At 50.7% G+C, this 18,460-nt stretch overlaps 1 protein-coding gene across 9 annotated transcripts in view; it reads left to right on the plus strand.

Annotated features, from left to right (window-relative positions):
* The window catches only part of LOC149336179 (uncharacterized), a 75,325-nt gene that overhangs the window by 9,123 nt on the left and 47,742 nt on the right, over window positions 1-18,460 (plus strand). For 8 of the 9 annotated variants that reach the window (XR_016284166.1, XM_089552708.1, XM_089552705.1 and 5 more), the window contains exons 3-4: window positions 11,701-11,886; window positions 15,954-18,197. The gene's annotated coding sequence lies outside the window, so the exon portion shown is untranslated. The remainder of the gene's footprint in view (window positions 1-11,700; window positions 11,887-15,953; window positions 18,198-18,460) is intronic. The other variant, XR_016284167.1, reaches the window with a different exon arrangement.

The following is an 18,460-nucleotide window of genomic DNA, read 5'->3' on the forward strand; positions in this document are numbered from 1 at the left end:
GCGGTCGGCCGCGGCGGTGGAGGCTCCACATCAGAGGCGCTGCAGCTGACCACGTGACGCTACAGCAGCGGTGTAAAGCTGAGCTTGCCTCGCTCTCCGGGCACTTACGAGGCGGCCAGGTGTTGGGATGCCGCCTAGAAGCAGGGCTGATTTGAACGAGAAGCGAAAGCTTCAGCGTGCCACAGAGACCGATGAAGAGCGGGATGAACGTCAACCAAGGAAAGCCATGTATTACCAGCCATCAATATGCTTCGCATCTGACTAGGCATAACCTTTAGCTAAGCCTCATCCATTTTTTTTATCTATTTCTCCGACCATAAAGCTTCCTTCATGACAATCAAGAACTGTTAGCGGAGTGTTTCTTGAGGAAGGAATATGTGTGAAAAATAATTTGTCTGTAATTGTACATACATGTCTTGCTCGAATTTTTTGCCTCAATTTATCAATAAGCTGAAACAGCTGATGCGCTGCGCTCTAATTTCGCATTAGGAAGTAACGTATAATCGTTTTAAGGGCCCCGTGTCGCAGAATATCCGGTGTCGTCGTCAGCGGCGTTGGCCGTGCGCGAAAAATCCCAGATGCATTAATTAATAAAAAATTAGAGGCTTAGCTTGGTTAAGCCCGGTAGGTTGCGAAAGCAAATTACGAGCAACTTTAGCGACTAAAGTAGCGAAAGGCGAAAACCTGAGTGCTGCACGGAACGCCGGAAATAGCTTAGTGTTATTGAGGTGTCCACTAAAGCACAGAGTTGGTACGGCGCCTTTCCTCCAACTCAGCGCAGTCTACAACGCTATGTCAGAGCGCGCGTCAGTGAACGCCGAAATTAGCTGAAAGTGCTATTGAGGTGTCCACTAAACCACAGAGTTGGTAAGGCGCCTTTGCTTTCCTCCAAATCAACGCAGTCTACAGTGCTATGTCAGAGCGCATCACCGGAATTAGCTTAAAGTGTTATTGAGGTGTCCACTAAACTTGGTAAGACGCATTTCCTTACCTCGAAATGAACGCAGTCTCCTCTCTTACTGCCTGGGATCTGCGGAGCTCCGTGGCTACCGCTGGGACCGCGATGACTAACCGACTTGGTAGCTGATTTCACCTCGGTATGACGTCACAGACGCGAGCGCCTCCACGCGTCATCAAAATGGAGGCCGTCTAAAGGTCAAACGTGACTACCGCCGGGACCACGCTGAAGGCTCAAAACCTAGCGTAGTATTGCTTTCGCAATAATAAAACAGTAGGAAAATTTGCCGTGTTGGGGAATCGAACCAGAGCTTCCGGAGTGCGAGAAGAGCATGCTAACTACTTGCCACGGCAGCTCAATGATTTGGAATGAACAAAGGCGTGTCTAGTGAATGAATGTGGTGTTGGCTTAGAAGGGTGATTTAAAGATGTACTGTGATGTCCATCCTTTTCGGGTGTACACCGAGCTATGAGAGACGGGCGTATTTCCTTTCCTTAAAATCAATTTTCATTTAATTTTCCTTAAGGCCCTTACAGCGCTGTTCGGGTGTCCACCGAGATGTGAGCAGATCGTCGTTACCTTAAAATCAATTTTCATTACATTTTCCTTCCCTTACGGCGCGGTTCGGTGTCCACCGAAATATGAGAGACAAGCGTAGTTTCCTTTCCTTGGGCCAAGGCGTCGTCGCGCCGAACGGGCGATGGCGTTCCGTGGACCTCTTGGCAACGCTGCAACACGCTGTCGCGTCCCACTTTAATGACTAAGCTGAAACGTGCTCCCAATTTTTTAGAGCGCAGCTCTTTGGCGTCCGTTCCTGGGTTTCGCGTCGTCGTCGGCCTCGTAACCAGCTCCGCCCCCAATGTCACGCTTTTCAATTGGTCGAAATGCTCGTGACGTCACAGTGCGCGAATTTCAAATGGGGCCAATTGTACTTTGGCTAGTAACCATGCAACCAATCAAAGGGATCGTATAGTGATGCTGCAACTAAGTTGGACTGAGTTTAGTTAATTGCTTAATTAATCAATTAGCCTAATTAATACAGAGGAGAATGAAGAGGTCAGAAGAAAAGAAAATAAAGAAAGACGCGCGCCGCAGCGACAACAGCGTCCGCGGAAGGAGACGCTGCTGAAAAAAACATAAGTACGAAGCCGCGTTCCCTCCACCACCACGCACTTCCCCACTCAGTAAGACGTTGCTCGTTTCATATACGTTGTGTCGAACATCCTAGACAGTTCCAACAATTGACAGGTTAATGACAGAACACGATGGATAGAAATACAAGAATATAAATATGAAATAGCCTAATTAACCTTTCTAGTTAGACCGCATAAATCAATAAAACCGAGAACGAAATTGGTCGAGTTGGGGAATCGAACCAGGGTCTCCGGAGTGCGATACGAGCACGCTAGCCACTCCGTAATGCCAGCTGAATGGTTTGGAATGAACAAAGGCGCGTCTAGCTAATACGGCGTCTTCGTTCACTCCCATCTTCCCCCTTTCCCTTACGGCGAGGTGCAGGTGTCCACCCAGATATGCGAGAGAGATACATTTCCTTTCCTCAAAAAATAAATTTACCGTCCAGCAAGGCGTACAGCCGAATTGGCGATGGCGTTCTGTGGACTCCCTGGCAGCGTTGCAAGACGCTGTCGCGTTCCACTCTTACAGGCGAAGCTTAACATGTTAACCACACATCAGTAACACACGCAGACAGCCAATGGACGCGTCATTCGCTGGCAGCACTTGATTCATCATTCACAACCACATTCTTAACGTACGCTCCCTTGCCGCACATGCCAAGGACGTACACCACGATCACATTCTGCGCCATTCCTCTGTACTTTGCTTTGCTGAAACCTGGATGGATCCCGAAGAGCCTCTCGAAATCATAGATTTCCTATACTGCTGTGGTGCTCGCAGAGACCACAACAGAGCGGCGGGAGTCGCTATCTACTTGCGCACAGGTCTCTCTGCAATACCAGCAAAAATGCGCCGGGGTACGGCTCCGGGACGGGATCACATAACAGTGAACCTGTTGGCGAACCTACCGGACTCAGCCTACCTCCATTTATTAGAATACATCAACCAGATCTGGGACGGGCGTCCACTCCCTCCCGAGTGGAAAACGTCACTTGTGACGTTTATCCCTAAAACAGGTAAGGCCGTGAATACGGACAACCCGAGGCCCATATCACTGACCTCATGTGCGGGCAAGCTTATGGAGACGATGGTTCGGGATCGCCTCTCTCCATACCTGGAGAGTAAGGGCTTCTTTGCAGTCACCATGTTCGGGTTTCGCCCCCAAATGTCTGCACAGGATGTCCTTCTCCAGCTGCACAGGGATGTAATACGACCCACAACTATGCAACACAATGACAAAGCCATCCTCGCCCTTGATCTGAAAGGGGCTTTCGACAATGTTAAACACGGAAGCATCCTGGCCAACTTGAGTTCTACCGATTGTGGGGCTAGGGCCTACGCGTATGTAAGAGATTTCTTGACTAATCGCCAGGCCTTTCTTCGGATTGAGGGCGAGGAATACGGCCCTTACATGATGGGAACACGGGGTACCCCTCAGGGAGCGGTGTTATCACCACTCCTGTTCAACATAGCTATGATGCGCCTCCCAAGCCAACTCGCCCGGGTGGAAGGCATTCAACACGCGTTATATGCAGACGACATTACAATTTGGACCACTGAGGGGAGCCTTGGGGACATGGAGGCCCGCCTTCAGCAGGCCGCTTCCATAGTCGATGCGTATGCTATTGACTGTGGGCTCCAATGTGCTCCAGCGAAATCAGAGCTTTTGCATGTCAGAGCGAACCCAAAGGATAGGACAGCAATTCTCATCTCTCTGTCAGGAGGTCCTATTAGAGAGGTGGAGGAGCTCCGTATTCTGGGCATTTTCATTCACCACAGACTCAGACCGGACTCCACCATTCTGAAACTCAAGAGAGTAGGCGAACAGGTAGGGCGCATGATCCGCCGCGTTTCCAACAAGCGGGGCGGTCTGCGGGGCAGGGACGCGCTTCGGCTCGTCTATGCCTTCGTGACTAGCCGGATCCTCTACGCCGTGCCATATCTCCGCACTACTAAGCAAGACGAGGCGCGAATAGACGCCGTCATCCGCAAGGCAACTAAGCGAGCCCTGGATCTCCCGGTGGCTAACTCTAATGCCAAACTCAAGGCATTGGGGGTGCTAAACTCCTACCAGGAGCTGCGGGAGGCCCACCTCGTGAACCAATACACGCGGCTCATGCAGACGGCCCCTGGGCGCCGCCTGCTAAACCGCTTACACATCCAACACGACTGCACTCCAGAGGAGGCGGAGCGTATCCCAGTACTGTGGCGCCATATGCTCTGGGTCTCCCCGCTCCCCCGTAACATGGACACCGACATGCACGTAAACAGGCGACAAGCGCGGGCTCGGGCTCTTGAGAGACAACACGGCTCCCGACCTGGTGTATATTATGTAGACGTAGCAGGCCCATCGCCCACGGGATTTTACGCGGCCGCTGTCGTTCACCAGGAAATGCACGTTGATGGACTCTTTTCGAGCCCCGAATTCAATGCGAGCCGAGGAAGTAGCGATAGCGCTTGCTGCCGCCCACGCCAATTCGAGAATCATCATTACGGACTCCCGAAAAGCATGTGATCATTACTTGGCAGGGGAGATCTCCCCCTTAGCTGCTTGTATTCTAAGACGGACTGCCACTGATCCAACACCCAAAAGAATCATTTGGGCTCCTGTCCACCAGGGCTTACGAGGTAATGAGGCCGCTGACGCGGCTGCCCGAGCGCTTACTCACCGGGCTCCTCATCCCAGCTCTTCTGGCTCGGAGACTAACCAGCCGCTGCTGCGATTCAAGGAAATTATAACGCATTATAGCGACATCCACCGCCTTTTCCCGGCCCCTGCAAAGGGGCTGTGTAAGACGGAGGAGCGAACTTTAAGGCGCCTGCAGACAGGTACTCTACTCTGTCCTGCAATCTTAAAGCATTACGATCCTAACACGGATGGGCGGTGGCCACACTGTGGGGAGACCTGTGATATCTTCCACATGGTGTGGGCATGTACTCAAAATCCCCACCTCCCCCCTTCCCCTACCCCTTCCAGAGAGGCATGGGAGACTGCCCTTCTCAACTGCTCCTCGCTTGAGTCCCAAAGGGCTCTGGTGAAACGGGCTAGAGACGGGGCATTGTCATGCGGTGTCCCGGACTAGGGACGCCGACCATGTAGCGGGGCCACTCTGTGGCTCCCAAACTCTATTTCAGTAATTAAAAGTTTTCACCACCACCACCACCACCAGTCGAAATGTTTGGCACGTCACATGAAGTTGGCGAACTGTGCGCCGCAAAGTTGCCCAACGGCTTGCTGGTAGTAGCTGCCTACTTCGCCCCTACCGCACTCACGAAAGACGTCGTGCACTTCCTGCAACTCGCATTAACCGTCCATCGATCCACACCGATGTTAGTAGTGGGGGACTTTAATGTTGACATAAAGACAAACAGAAATTTCATAACACTTATGCGGGAGAACATCCCGTTCCTCTCGCTCGTAACGCGTCCCACGGCTGTGACAACCTCGCGAGGCACTTGTATACATCTCGTCTTTGAGAATCAAGCATTGGTGTACCAAGTCGAACATATATCAGTCTATTTCTCCGACCACAAAGCTTCCTTCATGACTGTCAAGAACTGTTAGTGGAGTCTTTGTTAAAGGAATACGTGTGAAAAATAAGAAAAAAAAATTCTGTGATAGCGCATACATGTGTTGCTCGATTTCTTTGCCTCAATCTATCGAAAAGGTGAAACAGCTTATTTGCTGCGCTCAAATTTCGCATTGGGAAGTAACGTAATCGTCGGTAATTTTTTTTTGACGAAAGGAAATGGGAATTATCTATCTCCCACAGCTGCGAAACCAATAGAGGGGGGGGGGTGCTTGGAAAGGAGAGGTCAAAATTTGTAAATTGGTTTTTGAGGAAAGGAAATGCGCGTAGGTCACCCATCTCGGTGGACACCTGAGCCAGAGGAAGGCGCATAACTGCGCTCTTGGAACAGTGGACACCTCAATCTTGCTTTAAGCTGCGTGGTGGTAGTAACAGATGTGCGCTGCATGCTTTGGCATTGACAACGTTTTGCCATCAACGCTGCCACCTGCCAAGGTGGCAGGGTGGGTGGGGGGCATTTCTTACCACTTATGCGGGAGAACATCCCGTTCCTCTCGCTCGTAACGCCTCCCACGGCTGTGACAACCTCGCGAAATACTTGCGTAGACCTCGTCTTTGACAATGGTGCAGCAAGTCGAGCGTATATCCATCTTTCTCAGACCACAAAGCTTCCTTCATGACAATCAAGAACTGTTAGTGGTGTTTTTCTTGAAGAAGGAAAACGTGTAGAAAATAAGTTGTCTGTTACATACATGTCTTGCTCGAATTCATTGCCTCAGTCTATCGAAACGCTGAAACAGCTGATGAGCTGCGCTGAAATTTATAACGTAATCGTCGGCAATTTTTTTCCCCCCAAAACCAATATTTAAGTTAGTGCAAGCGGGCCCTGGTCACGGCTGTTGCTGATAAATATACCTGATCAACGTGGGATGAAAGATATTCTGGTTTTTTGAACGCTCATATTAACTGCATGGACGGTGCGTCGCGTCGGAATACGTGAAGGCTAGCGCGATCGCCTTCCCACTCTCCAATTTCTGGTAACCGCCCCACCTTTGCTGACGAGGTTAAACGCTCAGCTCGGAGTACCCGAGTTCGAACCCGTCCGGGGGGCAGCCCCCGATTATTAAGACGAAAGTCTTTAATGCCTCATCGTTGTCGACAGAAGGCTGTCAGCAGAAGCTTGTCCGCAGGGGTGTCACGCTTTTGACGGGTGTCCACCGAGATAAGCGAGACAGTTACTGTGTAATTTCCTTTCCTCAAATACAATTTTCATTTTCTTCATTACGGCCCATATTTCTCTTTCTTCTTTCACTCCCACTTCCTCTCTTCCAGTAGTGTGGTTCAGGTGTCCACCGAGATGACGGAGAGAATTACTGCAACATTTCCTTTCCTCACGGGTGGTGGCGTTCTGTAGTCTCTGGCAGCTACAACACGCTGTCGCGTTCCACTCCTAAAGGCGAAGCTTAAGCGTCATCAGTTAGGAGCTAATTATAGTATTTAGTCATTAACCAGTAACTAGCCATTAATTAGTAATTTGTCATTACTTAGTAATTAGTCATTAATTATATGTGACGTCACCAGTGCCCAGAGGCAGTCAAAGTGTTGCCGAAAACGCTTTCACCTCTACGCATTTCAGACAGTCAATGTGTCCCCTGAATTTTTTTCCGACGCGTGGTGCTGACTACGCCGACGGCTTTTCGACCGATCGATCTGTCGCGTAAAATCGACTGGCGCACGTAACTGTCCACTGAGCTAAGTGGTATCTCCGCAGCTGCGTCAGGGGTGTTGGGGAGATGGGTGACTGAGTGAAAACTTGATTGTATCTTTCAAGGGATTCGCGGTTGTGAAGTCTCCGTCGTCTTCTCTGGCGCTGGCGACTTGAGGCTTCTCGTCAGCAAGGGTGGGCCCCTATTCCAAGGCTCCACTGAGTCGTGCTGCATCAGTCGCGTGCTGCACTAAGGCCCTTTGGGTGGCGAGCTCGCCGCTGGTGAGCCGACTCTCCCATTGCTCCGCACTCGGGTGTTCGTGTTGGTGGAATGCTTTGTTGCGTTTGCATTCCCACGTGATATGATAAAGTGTAGGTGTGGCATCGCACCAAGGGCAGGTGGCTCTGTATTGTGTCGGGAACATCTTATTAAGTATGTGTAGGTTAGGAAAGGAGTTGGTCTGTAATCTGCGCCAGCCGGTCGCTTCCTCCTTTGTTAGGGCTTTGTGTGGTGGTGGATATCTAATTCTAGCTCCCCTATGCAAGTGCAAGGTCTCTGCGTATCCCCCCTCGCAAGCCTGTAGGCGGAGCTCCGGAGCATTTGACTGCCCTGCTCGGAATGCGTTACCTCGAGCTAGGCTGTCTGCCCTTTCGTTTCCCACTATGCCCGCGTGGCCCGGGATCCAGGTTAGGTTATGCCTGGGTTTCTCCTCGGCGGAGGTTACCCCGCTGAGTATTTTAAGGGCTGTTCTGCTGATCCTGCCCTTCGTGTAGTTCCTACACGTCTCCTTCGAGTCCGTCAGTATGTTGAGAGATCGGCCCGTTCTGTAGCCTTCTGCTGCCGCCAGCGCAACGGCAATCTCTTCGGCCTCCGCTGTGCCGGCGACCTTTGCCGTGGCACACGTGATCATGTTTCCTTCCTTGTTTACCACTACCGTCGCGGCTACGCGTTCTCTCGCGCGGATATACGGCAGCGTCTGTGTACGCGGTGTTGTCTAACTGGGCTAGCGTTCTCTCCACGTACTCGCCCTCGTTTTTCGTCTGTTTTCGTGAAGATTGGTGTCCATGTTTTTCGGCAATGGTCCTACGTTAATGGTTTTCCTAAGGTGGTCCGGTACGTCCGCGTATCTGTCTACCAGTCCGCTCGTGTCCCGACCCAACCTTCTTAGCAGCGCTCGTCCCGTGGGGGTGCCTCTGAGTCTCGTGGTTTGCGTTTCCAGCAGAGCTTCGGCGAGCTCGCTGAAGGTGTTGCTGATGCCTAGCTGGAGCAACTTTTCGTTCGACGTGTACTTGGGTAGGTGCAGAGCAGTCCTGTACGCCTTCCTGAGAACGATGTCGGCGTGCTCTCTTTCCGCCTTGGTCGTCGCGTGGTACGGCAGGGAGTAAGTGACTCGGCTGACAATTAACTAGCTTGAGAGTGTCTTCTCTCATTCCATATCTCTTTTGGGAGACTCTGTTGATCATACGGCCCACCTGCTCTGTCGCCTTACTCAGCAGGCTGATGGTGTGGCTGCATTTCCGGCTTCCTTGCAACCACATGCCCAGGATCCTTATCATGTTCTTTTCCGGGATGTTGTGTCCCTCGAGAACGACCTCCAATGTCGCTTGGGTGGGATACTTGCCGACCCTGAGGAGTTCCGACTTCTCCGTCGAGCATCTTAGGCCCCTCTCTCTGGTGTAAGTTTCTACGCAAGTTGCCGCTTCCTGTAGTTTTTCTTGCTTCTCCCCGAGTGATCCTTGGGTGACCCATATCGTGATGTCGTCGGCGTACATCGCGTGTTGGATGCCCTGGATCTCCTTGAGCCGTCTTGAAAGTCCAATCATTGCCACGTTGAAGAGGACGGGCGATATGACGGATCCTTAGGATGTGCCTTTGCACGGCGTGGGGAAGACGTCGCTTCTCAGCTCGCCCAGCCCCACGGTCGCCGTTCTGTCACTCAGGAAGGCTCTGACGTAATCGTGCGTTCTCTTCCCGCAGTTGGTGTTGTTGATGCCCTCCATAATGGCCGCGTGGCTTACGTTGTCGAAAGCCCCCTTTATGTCGAGGGCCATGACGACGTTTTCGCCCGCCTTCGGCATCGCCTCGAGCACTTCTTCCTTGAGTTGGAGCAGCACGTCTTGCGTAGAGAGGTTGGCTCTGAACCCGTACATGCTGTCCGGGTACCATTGTTCGTTTTCCAGGTGCGACTGGATTCTCTTCGTGATCACTTTCTCGTACAGCTTGCCCAGGCACGACGTTAGAGATATCGGCCTGAGGTTCTCGATCTGGAGCTTCTTGCCTGGCTTCGGAATCATCACGACGACGGCGTGTTTCCACTCCGCCGGCACTCTTCCCTCTTGCCAGAGCTTGTTGAGGTAGGTCGTAAGCTGATCTATCGCCTCGTCACTGAGGTTCCTTATTAGCGAGTTCCGGATCTTGTCCGCCCCCGCCGCCGTGTTCTTCGTGGCCGATCTTATCGCCTCGACGACCTCCTCTCTCGTGATGGGTCGGTCCATGGCCGGGTTCTCCTCGCCACGGTATTCTTCTCGGTAGCTCTCGACCTGATCTTTGCCGTAGCACTTGATCCGGACCTCTTCGAGTAGTTGTTCGTCCGTGCCTTCGTATTGGTGCACCAGCCTCTGTATCGACTTGCTGCCATCGGATTTGTTTTTGCTCGGGTCCACGAGGGCCTTGAGGATCTGCCACGTTCTGGCTGTGCTGAGGGTGGCGTTCAGCGAGTTGCTGAATTGCTGCCACCCCTGCCTGGCCAGCTGCGTCCGTTTGCTTGGTTATATCGGCAATTTTCCTCTTTAGCTTCCTGTTGACTTTTTGTCTCTTCCACCGCTTGGTGAGCCCGCGTCTCGCCTCCCATAGGTTCAGGAGCCGCTTGTCCACCTCCGGCGTTTGTTCCGTTTTGTCTACTTCTTTCGTGTATAGGTCTTGGATTCGTCTGAGTTGTTGGCTCCACTCTTCCGCAGAACCGATGTCGCCCTCGAGCTGCTTGCAGTGCGCTCTGAAGGCGTCCCAGTCCGTCAGTCGAGCCGTGCCAATCTTCCTCCTGACGTTGTCCGCCACCGTGCAGATCCTTATTATGTGGTGGTCGCTTCCAAGGTTCTCGAGTAGGTTTTCCCACTCCGCTTGTTTGGCGCCCCTTATGAAGGTTAGGTCGGGACTCGTGTCTGGACTGACGCTGTTCCCCTGCCTAGTCGGTTGATTCTCGTCGGTTAGCAGCTCGCATCCTACGTTCTCTGCCGCCGTGCAGATGCCGCGCCCCTTTTTGTCCTCTCTGTTATAGCCCCATCTCGGACTCTTGGCGTTAAAGTCGCCCGCTATGATTAAGGTGTTTTGTCCCGCCAACTTTTTCGCCTCCTCAAAGAGCCTAATAAAGTTCCCATTTGTTTGCTTGGGTGGGCTGTATAGATGTACGATATAGGTACTTTTGGAATTTGTTTTCTTTTTGGGAATTATCTCTGTAATTACGTGTTCGACCTGGGTGTCCTCTATTTCTTTGTGTGCTATGGCTACTACTTGTTTGCTTATGAGGGTCGCACTGCTTGTTATCGCTGCATTGGCGTCTCTTCTGCCTTCTCGACATGGCGATTTCCCAATCTGCGTTGGTTCCGCCATTGTTGCTTACATTGTGAGCGTTGCGTCGACGGGGTGCTGCTTCCTAGGGCTTGGCTGCCCGCCGCCGCGGGTCCGCCTCGGACCTGTTGCTCGGGAGTCGCTTCGGTGGTGTCCTGGAGGTCTTCTCTCAATTATTTCTTGCGAGTCGGCCGAAAATCTTGTCGGGCCTGTCGCTGAGGGTCGGTCGTAGCTGGGGTCGCTTGCTCGGGACATCGCTCCGGGTCTTCTTTACCTCGGGCCGAGGCCGGGGAGGCCGCGGAACCCCGCTCTCTTGCTAAGCCTCGTTAGGCTTAACGCCTGGTCGGCCACATGGAAAATTCAAATGCCGACAAAATCCAAAATATTGGAATCACCGGCTTGAATTTGGGGTCCTCGTGGTCCTCTTCACTTCCGGCGTCGATCCCAGCCAAAATTTTGGTGGTCCAGTCGGGTTGAACGGGTCAAAAAGCCCTAAAACTGCGGAAGCGCATGTGACACGCGTCCGCTCGCCTCGGATGCTTGCAACACCCTCTGGGGAGATGGGAACAAAAAGAAGACAAAGGGCAGGCGAACGTGGGGGAGACGCAGAGCACTGCAGCGCGTGCATGACCGGGGAGAAGGGAAAACCGGGGGGGGGGGAGGCTCGGAACAGAAAGTACAATAGAGAAAGGGAGTGCTGCGTGAGCCGATGCGAGAGGTAGCGAGCACGTGGCAAGATGCCGTTCGATTTTGGGCATAGCAGTCGAGGCATGCCGACAGTGCTGGGATGTCGTCGCTTCCGCAGGATCCAGCCGGGCCGAGCCAACTGTTCGAGCTGTTCAAATCTGAGCCAGCCGTGTCGTGCTGACGGTGCTGGGCTGAGCTGGCAGAACCGAGCCAGGACGACTCGACGTGGTGGCGCCGGACTTAGCCCTATTCGAACAAAGCACCAGCGCCGGCTACGCGACCCGACCGACCACTTCACGAGAATGTGAGCCGCGCCTTATAGTAGCGCTCATATTTGTTCCTTTCAATGTGAATGCCTTTCGTGTCCCGTAAACTGTTCTTAATTGCCTATTACATTTCAATGGCACTAATTGCGCGTCCACGGGTGTGAGCTTCGCCACAGCCGGCACAACGTTTAGCGAGAAGGCATCTCATTCAGCTCTAAGCGCCGTGGATTAGTTAAGTGCTCTGAGCTGCACCACCTGGTAGTAGCCGTGGTGTGACGCCAGTCTGACGAACGCCTACCTGAGAACGTGGCCTCGGGCGCGAGCCTCCCCCGCGCGTGGCCTTGCCTGTAGCCGCTATGATGAGCATATTGGCCGCTATGGCCCATGATGTCTCAGTGGTTAGAGCGCTCGGCTGCTGAGCCAGAGTTCCACTGTTCGAACCCTGCTGTGGCGGACTCGTTCAGTGCAGGCGAAGCTCCATGTGCTGTGCTATGTCAGTGAACGTTAGAGATCCCCAGGTGGTCGAAATTCGCCAGCTTTCCACTACGGCACCTCTCTCTCATCTTTCACTCCTACCTTCCTCATTTCCTTCACGCAGTGGTTGAGGGGTCCAAGAAGTGTTACTGCACCTTTCATTTCCTGATAACCAATATTTTTGAGGCGTCGGTGAATGCGGCGAGTGTGAGCGTAAGCTTAATATGGGAAGTGCTAAACCCATTTGATTTAAACGCTTTTTCTGAGTATTTGGTTTAATCGCCCTTTCCGAGTATTTGGTTTTACGCGACAGCATAGTGCTGTCGTAGTGCTAGTATTTGTAGTTGTCGTCACCGCGCGTTGGAACAAATCGTATTATGCCAATCGTTTGCCTCATAACGTTGCGTCGTACGATTCAGCGTTTCGTGCAGCCTCCACTAATGCACATCTTTCTACTTTAGCTCCCATCTTCTGCCTTCCCTCACGGCGCGGTAGAGGTGTTCACCTGGAGATACTCCACAATTTCCTCCTAAAAAAAATTGGCTGTGTTTTGACCAATGGCCATCCCGAGTAGAATTGCGGAAGCAACGGCGGGGCAATCGCGTTAACGCCAACGCCAATAACATAATAAACGCCGACGGCCTTTTGCTTCTGCGGCGCGTTTCTGGTGACAAAAGTTGCCAATGCCTGCAGCCCACATCTGTCTCATCGCCCCACATACATATAAGCGCGATTCTGGTGTCCACTGACCCAAAGCAAAGGCACATAACTGCCCTCTTGGAACAGTGGACACCTCAGTCGTGCCTTAACTACGTGGTGGTAGTGACACACGTGTGCTGCTTGGGTTGGATAGGCCATCGGCATTCATTATGTGCGTTGGCGTTGACAACATTTTGACTTTCACACTTTTATCACAACAAAGAGAGTATCTGCGGCCTATTCAGTGCACGCTAATATAGTGTTATTACCGCTTCTATCTTAGCTTTTTTTTTGGAATGGGACGGCGTTAATACTGTAAACACCACAGCATGCCACGACAAGTCACGATGGATATTAATTTTTTTGTAGCTGTCATATGCTAAAATCTTACTCTTGGCTGTAGAGTCAGCGCTATGTGACTATGCTTTTGACATGGTTTTTGTTTTAGCATGTGGTGTCGAGGCTGTCCCGCTGGAGCAGTACATCGATGGATTGGTTGGTTCGCGTCTAAATGATCTTGACTGCTGCGTTTGTGCCCATTACAACATGGCCTAAACAACAGATTACATTTTAGCTAACTTTTGCCTAGATATCAAACATATAAAAGCTCTACATTTAAGGAATCAATTAGTGCAGTTAGCAAACCAGCCGGTGCATACAGCACTTGCCTGTAAGCCAAATGCTCAATATGCTCGGGCTCAGCATGTTGAGAAATGCCCATTTAAGCTGTTTTGTTTCGCGATTCCTTTACTGAGCTGGTTTATGGGAGTAACTTGGTTTCACAAAGGCAGAATGAATATAGGGACCACCGGTCAGTGATGAAGCTGTGATGAGCAGAGACGCTTCATACTGCTGAATCATAATGCTGAGACAGAAGCACTGAAACGCTGTTGCTGTTTTACAGCATCAGTACGCATTTCACTCCTTGTAAATAAGTGGCACTTAAGCTTCAGCAACGTGTTTATAGGAAAGTGAAGTGACCACGCTGACTGCGTTTCTTAATTTTGGCCATGCGTAAGTGTTACTTCGTGGGGGTGCATAATTTAAATCTCACTGGATTCATTCTAGCTAAGATAACTGAGATAATGAAAACTGTTGAAGTAATCGTTTCTCGACTTGCTGTACATATTTCTAATGAAACATTCCACTGAAAGTATTGGCGAAAAGGTTAGCTAACTATTGTTAGTAAGCATATCAGGCAAATTAAAAATGTATTGTAACATTGTCGTCGCTAGTGGAATCAGCAAAAATAAAAGGCTGTCGTCCTAAAAAAAATGGCTGAGGCTTAGCTTAGGTTAAGCCTAGTCAGATGCGAAGCATATTGTCGCCGAGTTGCATATCGAGCACACCGCTTGGCTAGACGTTCTTCACGCTCTTCATCAGTCTCTGTAGCACGCCGCAACTTTTGCTTCTCATTCCAACGAGCAGCCCTGTCTCCAGGAGGCATCTCTATCCCGTGTATGCCTAGCAGAGGCAGGCGCACCCCCTTGTATATACCGCCGCTCCAGCATCACGTGTTCACTACAGCGCACCTATAGCGGCAGAAGCAGGAAACACATTGGTCGCGACGCCTCGCGCGACGGCGCGAGCTGGGGCCCCGTTTCTCCTATGTCGTTACGTCACGCATCACGTGGTCCTCCTTGGTCGCGACGCCTCGCGCGACGGCGCGAGCTGGGCCCCCGTTTCTCATCTGCTGTGACGTCACGCACCACGTGGTCATCCTTGGTCACGACGCCTCGCGCGATGGCGCGAGTTGGGCCCTCGTGTTTCATCTGCTGTGACGTCACGCATCACGTGGTATGACATGGCGGTCACGAAAGGTCAATGGTAACGACACCGCCGCGCTCGAGGAGCTGGGTTGGGCTATTTTAGTATGCTTCGCATAAAAAAACCTCGACAACTTGATCTTTTTTCTTGCACCCCAGAAGGTTGAAATCGAACCTTTGTTGTGTCGCTGAATACATTTTGGCGCAAAAGTATTGTTCACCTGACGTATGTGCTCATATTTCTCAATTCTTCAAATCACTAAACTCGGCTCATCTACAACCAAGAAATAATTTCCCATGAGCGCTATGTGGCATTCAGCGTCCCGGAGGTGGACACGGATGCTGTAAGGATGGCCGGAGGGTTGGACTCTTAATTTATACCCGTGCCACACGGACAGATTTAATGTCATTAAATGCTTACTGCCTTAAGTTTTACTGGCATTCGTGCGGTTCCACACGCATAAATTTAATGGCATTAGCCATACTGCCATTCGCGACCTACTGAGTTCGCCACAACTCATTCGCCCGTGCAATGCGTACTCTTGTTCTCATTCCGCACGCAGAAAAGCATGAGTAACAACTTCCTAACCAGTAGGAAATGGTTAATTCGTAACTTTCAGTCATCAGATAAGGCATCTATACCGCATTTTCGATGCGAAGAGCGCCATTTTAACCAGCCTTAATGACAGGTACTCTCGACTTATGTGCTGACATGCGAGTTTACGGCTACTTTTTCGACTTATAGAGCAGGGACAGCCGTATTTTCTGGGAAGTGGTTTTTACATTACGTTTGAACAACATTCCTGATATATTGTGCTCATTGAAACTTTTTACTACCTAGCAAGCGTTATCGTCATCGTCACTTTCGATAATGACATGAAATGTGCACGTGTAGCACCAACTCCGAAAATAATGGCATTAACAAACTTAAGGCCTTAAGCATTTACAGCCATTGCTTGTGCGCGTGCGGCACGGGTATTAGAATACCTGAACTTTCGTGATGCACACTGACACATATCGCACAGTAAAAAGGAGGGTTTTGTGCTTTGCCTTTGTTTAAACACGTCCGCTGCTTCTGGAAATCAATCCCACAACTTGGAGCGGGAAGCGGTGATGCCTGGTCAACGTAGAGTGTACTGCAATGCTGTGGCGCTTTGATTTTGCAGCTCTAGATCACCTTTGGAGTGGCCTGCAGACTCAGCTGCGGACGGACCCTTGCCAAGCCATGCATGTCCGTTTCTTGCGACCTCCATAGCACCAAGAGACAGATGCTTGGTGGCCTTAGCGGCACTTCTCCTGTTCTTCATGTTGGCGGCAGTGCGTGCCTCTCGGCCGTTCCCCAAGCCGGCATTCGTGCTGTTCTTCATGCCGCTGTTGGCCTCCAGCCTCGCTGCCATTACCGACACTCGCAACAAACGCGACAATCACCGAACACCTGGAAACACAGAATCGCAAAAACCATAAACACTGTGTCCACAGCAATACAAGCAGAACACGCATAAAAACACCCATGACTCAGTGGAGGACCCGAAGAAAATAGGTGAGAAAATAGTTTCATCGAATGTGTATACACAACCTCCTCATAACACAAGCGAGAGTACAACAGTTAAACATCACCACGAGACACAACAGCGGCCCCAGCAAACAGCTACAAGTACAGGCTGCGCAACCACCAAAACAATCTCACCACCTGACATTAAAAATATCAGGAACAAACAGATTATAAAGGAAGAAAAGACAATGTTAATGATACCAATGGGGCTGTAATGCAGCACTGGCACCAACAACGCCGACGCACAAGTTCACAAAGCAATTATAAATGAAGAGGATTGCCACCACAAAAGCAATTCTGCATATTTATATGTTCCATACTGCGAATCTGACACACACTATACAATGTATTTAAAGTTTCGGAGCTCAACCGCTGGGATGAAAGCCTTGCAGTGGCCCATGCTCAGTTACTCATATCCTTACCAAGAGAAACGCATCGTCGCACTCACTTCGCAAGATTTTACAGATCATCCTCACCTTTTTCTATTGTGATCACACTATTACATAATCTTGCCGGGTTATGGATTGCGTAAATAGCACTTGCACCTTAAAGAGCATGTAGCATTTTTTTTTGTGGTTTCTTGCTGAAAGGGTACCTTGCCATAGACAAGAGGGCACCGTAGCCAAGCACGGTGGGAGGGACCTCCCTGTCCGCTTTCTCGTGGCAATGCCTTGCAATTTGCTTGTTTACCTGCTGTTTGTTTTAAACCTGCATGTAGTCAGCCATGTAGGAATGTCTTAGTTTTATATTTTCTGTACAGTGGAATTTTTACCTTCTAATACGCAGAATATGTGATCATTCTATTTCGTGTAATATACCATGAGCAACCAGACTTAATGCAACGTCGTTTTGAAGCTCTTAGGCTTAAGTCGTCCTTGCACAATAGAACCCAAACTAGCACATGGCTTTTCAGCTATGACTAAGCTTGGGCACCTCGCAATGATAGATACGGCAGGAAACATCAAGAAATCATTAAAACTATACTGTTGTATGGCGACCACCTCAACTATTATACCCCATGAAAATGGCTGAAGTGTACCGGGGACATCTGGCATGAGAGCTAACCAGAGAACAGTGAGCACGTCGAAGGTTGTGTACAGCCAGCTTTTAATGGACAGCTGTTAAATGTGTCTGCTCAGAGATCCAGTGGGCCCAGAGTTAGTCCAGCAGAGACATTGCACCTAGATCCGAAAGGCTCTTCATTGGTTCCAACAATGGTGCTCCTACTGTTCTTCTTGCTGGTGGCAAATAACACTGCGGGGCTGCACTTCTGTTACTCCAGTGGCGCCCAACATCCTCCTACACACCTTATATGCATCACAACCTCCAAGAAAAGTATGGTGAACTTGAGAGACCAAAGCCACGACACTTCACTAATGAATGAACACAGTAACCTCGACAGTCACCACCGCAATTCAGACAGGCTTCACAGAAAAAAACAGCTCCAAACTAAACCATTATTGATATGAGGAAAGCTAAACATTGGGACCAGGTAGTGGTGTCTCAGCACTGACACGCAAAACAATATAAAACTCCACAAACAGCACGAATATATTCTAAACGTCAAGACTACAGACAGAAGCATCACGAACACAACTGCTACCCATCGTAAGTCATCGCAGGGAACAACCTTTATACCGAGGTCCTAAACCCCCTAGTTCACAAAACGACAACAGCTATACAAGCTGCATATGTGTATCAAGCCATCGAGACTACAGACACAAGCACCACGAAGACCAATGCTACGATTATGCTACCGGAGGGCACACACGAGGAAAAAGTTGTGCAGTGCGGAATGCAGCTATCCTGGTGCCATCAAGGGTCCAAATCTTCTGATTCTACCGGAAAAGAGAGTATGGTGAGTCCAAACATCGCCGGCCTGCTACTGTAGGACTCGCGGTTTATAGGAAAATTGGTTTTTGAGGGAAGGAAATGGTGCACTATCTGTCTCGCCTCTCGGTGGGCACCTGCACCATGCCATATGGGAAGGGAAAAAGCAGAGAGTGAGAGAAGAAAGAAGGAAAGAGGTGGAGTAGTGGAGGGCTCGGAATTATTGGTCACCTGCAGATCTTCAACGAGCACTGACATGGCTGCGGCCGGCTTCGAACCTGGTTCGCCTGG

This window comes from Amblyomma mixtum, chromosome 7 (genome assembly GCF_055824585.1).
Source record: "Amblyomma mixtum isolate Tamu chromosome 7, ASM5582458v1, whole genome shotgun sequence".
In the NCBI taxonomy this organism is placed as follows: Eukaryota; Metazoa; Arthropoda; class Arachnida; order Ixodida; family Ixodidae; genus Amblyomma; species Amblyomma mixtum.